Raw genomic sequence first — 4121 nt, forward strand, 5'->3', positions numbered from 1 at the left:
AGGCGACACTGTACTCAGCTAGCTATGACTGTACACAGGTGCGGAGTTGGCAACAACTGTACTAGCTGCTATGACTCGTTAACACAGGGGGAGTGGGGCGACAGTGTACTAGCTAGCTAGGACTGGTACACAGTGGAGGTGGCGCGACACGTTACTAGCTAGCTAGGACTGGTACACAGGTGGAGTGGCGGCCGACACTGTACTAGCTAGCTATGACTGTACACAGGGGAGTGGGGCGCACACTGTACTAGCTAGCTAGGACTGGTACACAGTGGGCAGGTGGGTCGACACTGTACTAGCTAGCTAGGACCTGGTACACAGGTGGGAGGTGGGGCGACACTGTACAGCTAGCTAGGACTGGTACACAGGTGGGGCGACACTGTACTAGCTAGCTAGGACTGGTTTAACAGGTGGCCGAGTGGGGCGACACTGTACTAGCTAGCTAGACTGGTAACACGGTGGGTGCGGCGACACTGTACTAAGTAGCTATGGACTCCGTACACAGGTGGGCACGTTGTGGCGCGACACTGTACCAGCTAGCTAGGACTCTGGTACCACAGTGGAGTGGGGCGACACTGTACCAGCTAGCTAGGACTGGTACAAGGTGGCGAGCGCTGGGCGACACTGTACAGCTAGCTAGCTAGGACTCCGGTACACAGTGGGCAGACACTGTACTAGCTAGCTAGGGACTGGACACAGAGGTGGGGCGACACTGTACTACTAGCTAGCTAGGACTCTGGTACACAGGCGGGAGGTGGGGCCGACACTGGTACTAGCTAGCTAGCAGGATTCTGGTACCACAGGTGGGAGGTGGGGCGACCCACCTGTACTAAGCTATCCTAGGACTGGTACACAGTCAGGTGGGCGACACTTGTACCAGCTAGCTAGGACTCTGGTACAACAGGTCGGAGGGTGGAGCCGAACACTGTCAGCTATAGCTAGGACTGGTACACAGGTGGGCGACGGCACTGTACAGCTAGCTAGGACTGGACTGGTTACACAGGGTGAGGGCGACACTGCTACATATGCTAGCTAGCAGGATTTTTCTCGGTACACAGGTGGGAGGTGAGCAACACGGTACTAGCGAAGCTAGGACTCTGCAGTACACAAACTACTTTTGAATAATTCACAAACTTGTACCTCACCGCAAGTTAATAACCCTCCCCCCTATTTCCACTTCAGGTGCTAGCATATTTAGTGTACATATGTTCGTATTAGGCTGATAGGGCCAAGGCCCCCAGCTAAACTGAGCTGGTCGCCACCCAGCTCAATGAGCGGGCCCCCCACACTAAATGATAGGCTGGTCGCCACGGCCCCAGCCTAAATGAAGCCTGGTCGCCAGCGCCCCAGCTACATGAAGCTGGTCGGACAGTATGAGACATGAAGTACTTCCAGACACCAGTAGGGACAGTATGAGACATGAAGTACTTCCAGACACCAGTATGAGACATGAAGTACTTACAGACACCAGTAGGGAGAGTATGACATGAAGTACTTCCAGACACCAGTAGACAGTATGACATGAAGTACTTGCAGACACCAGTATGAGACATGAAGTACTTAGACACCAGTAGGGACAGTATGACATGAAGTACTTGCAGACACCAGTATGAGACATTAAGTACTTAGACACCAGTAGGGACAGTATGACATGAAGTACTTCCAGACACCAGTATGAGACATGAAGTACTTGCAGACACCAGTATGAGACATTAAGTACTTAGACACCAGTAGGTCTGGAAGTGTGTGCCTCCAAACTCCCACTCTGTGTACAGTCCTAGCTAGCTAGTACAGTGTCGTCACTGTCCTCATCACCAACTGTCTACTCTGGTGTCCTACGGAACGTACCTTGTGGTATCATCGTATGTATACTTGCCAGCTAGACTCTGGTAGTACCATGGCAGTACGTTGTCGCCTCTCGTCTACTCAACTCCTCGATACCCTCTGTACTCTGGAGCCTGAGTCCTTAGGAGCTAGTAGTTCAAAAGGGTTAGCCAAGAACACTCGTTCCCACCTCTTGGGTACGGTCCATAGTGGAAGCTATCTAGCTAGGTCTAGATGTATCAGTAGTATCGCCCACCTGTGTACCAGCGTCTAGCTAGCTAGTACAGCTTGTCTTACTGCGGTGTTGGAAGTACTCCACGCCTCCCACTGTTGTCACATAGTCAAGTTACCTGGTTCTCGCGTCAGCTAGTACATAGTGTCGCCCCACCTGTGTACCAGCGTCCTTAGCTAGCTGGGATACGTCAGGTGATCAATGGAAGTACTTAAGTGTCGCCGCCCCGCGTCTCATGTGTACCAGCGTCTTCCTAGCTTTTTCAGACTGGACGGTCAATATTGGGCTGTGTCTGCCCATAGCTCCCGTCGCCACCTGTGGTTACCGGAGTCTAGCTTAATATATGACCAATTGAAGTAATAGATCGGGGTGAAGATATGAAGAGTATCCCAGACGACCAGTAGGGACAGCTATGACATTGAATACTTCAGACACACAGTAGACCCAGATATTGAACTGATAAGTACTTCCGACACCAGTAGACAGTATGACATGAAGTACTTCCAGACCAGTAGGGACAAGTATGTAGAACATACCAGTACTTCCAGACCCAGTAGGACAGTATAGACATGAAGTACTTCAGACACCAGTTAGGGACAGTATGAGACATGAAGGGGGATCTTCACAGACCCAGTAGGGACACTATGAGACTGAAGTTACTTCAGACCCACCAGTTAGGGACAGGTATAGACATTGAGAGTACTTCGCAGCACCGTAGGAACAGTATGAGAACATGAAGTATACTCCAAGACACCAGTTAGGGCCAGTATAGACCATGACGTACTTCAGACACCAGTATGAGACATGACAGTAACTTAAGACACGCAGTAGAGAGTATGACATGAAGAGTAGCCAGACACCCAGTAGACAGTCAGACATGAAGTACTTGCAGACACCAGTATGAGACATGACACAGACTACGACACAGTAGGGACAGGTATGACATGACGTACTTGGCAGACCCAGTATAGAACAATGTAAGTACTTAGACACAGTAGGGACAGTATGGAATGAATTAGTACTTCAGACCCAGTATGAGACATGAAGTACTTGCAGACACAGTATGAGACATTATGTACTTAAACACCAGTAGGGACAAGTATGACATGAAGACTTTGCAGACACCAGTATGAGACATGAAATACATGCCAAGACACCAGTAGTGAACCAGTATGACATGAAGTACTTAGACACCCAGTAGGGACTATGTATGACATGAGTACTTCCAGACACCAGTATGAGACTTGAAGTACTTGCAGACCACCAGTATGAGACATTAAGTACTTAGACACCAGTTGGGACAGCTATGACATGAAGTCTTCAAGACAACCGTAGGACAGTATGAGACATGAAGTACTTCCAGACACCTCAGTAGACAGTTATGACAATGAAGTACTTCCAACACCAAGTACGACAGTATGGACATGAAGTCTTCCAGACCAGTGGATCAGTTACTATGACATCGAAGTATTGCAGACCACCAGTATGAGACATGCAGAGTACTTCCAGACACCAGTATGAGACCTGACAGTTACTTCCAGACACAGTAGGGACAGTATGGACAATGAAGTACTCTCCAGACACGCAGTAGGGACAGTCAGTGCATAAGTCACTTTGCAGACAACCGATGAAGACATGAAGTACTTTAGACCCAGTAGCGGACACGTATGCATTGAAACGTACTTCCAGACACCATGTATGGAGACATGAAGTACTTGCAAGACACCAGTATGAGACATAAGTACTTAGACACCTAGGACAGTATGACATGACAGTACTTGCAGACCAAGACATGCTATTCAGACCAGTAACATGAATGATACTTCCAGACACCAGTAGACAGTAGTAGACAATGAAGTCTTCCAGACACCAGTAGACAGTATGATCATGAGTACTCAGAACAATGACACAGAAGACTGCAAACCAGTACTGAGACATGAAGTACTTCCCAGAAACCAGTATGAGAAACCCCCCATGAAGTCTCTCAGACCCCGTAGCGGACGATCATGACATGAAGTACTTCCAGACCACCAGATAGGGACGTATGACTGAAGTACTTCCAGAC

At 49.0% G+C, this 4121-nt stretch overlaps 4 long non-coding RNA genes across 10 annotated transcripts in view; 2 read left to right on the forward strand and 2 right to left on the reverse strand.

Moving 5' to 3' along the window:
- Positions 1-320, forward strand: part of LOC139025188 (uncharacterized) — a 757-nt gene extending 437 nt beyond the window's left edge. Inside the window, exons 3-4 of one of the 2 annotated variants that reach the window (XR_011476653.1) lie at positions 139-179; positions 232-307. This is a non-coding gene — a long non-coding RNA (uncharacterized lncRNA). Of the gene's footprint in view, positions 1-138; positions 180-231 lie in introns of both variants that reach the window. The other variant, XR_011476654.1, reaches the window with a different exon arrangement.
- The window catches only part of LOC139025187 (uncharacterized), a 2075-nt gene extending 908 nt beyond the window's left edge, over positions 1-1167 (reverse strand). For all 5 annotated transcript variants that reach the window (XR_011476652.1, XR_011476648.1, XR_011476650.1 and 2 more), the window contains exons 1-2: positions 1097-1167; positions 269-447 (exon numbers count right to left, since the gene is read on the reverse strand). This is a non-coding gene — a long non-coding RNA (uncharacterized lncRNA). The remainder of the gene's footprint in view (positions 1-268; positions 448-1096) is intronic.
- On the forward strand, positions 530-900 carry LOC139025189 (uncharacterized). 2 transcript variants are annotated; one of them, XR_011476655.1, is made up of 3 exons: positions 530-564; positions 700-754; positions 861-900. It is a non-coding gene; the product is annotated as an uncharacterized lncRNA (long non-coding RNA). The 2 variants fall into 2 exon arrangements; XR_011476656.1 differs by lacking the exon at positions 530-564 and adding an exon at positions 630-651 and having other exon boundaries at positions 687-754.
- A 205-nt stretch (positions 1168-1372) lies between the features above and the next one.
- Positions 1373-4121, reverse strand: part of LOC139025190 (uncharacterized) — a 3719-nt gene continuing 970 nt past the window's right edge. The window contains exons 2-3 of the long non-coding RNA XR_011476657.1: positions 3395-3423; positions 1373-1736 (exon numbers count right to left, since the gene is read on the reverse strand). This is a non-coding gene — a long non-coding RNA (uncharacterized lncRNA). The remainder of the gene's footprint in view (positions 1737-3394; positions 3424-4121) is intronic.

The sequence above is a fragment of the Salvelinus sp. IW2-2015 genome, unplaced genomic scaffold, assembly GCF_002910315.2.
Source record: "Salvelinus sp. IW2-2015 unplaced genomic scaffold, ASM291031v2 Un_scaffold2348, whole genome shotgun sequence".
NCBI lineage: Eukaryota > Metazoa > Chordata > Actinopteri > Salmoniformes > Salmonidae > Salvelinus > Salvelinus sp. IW2-2015.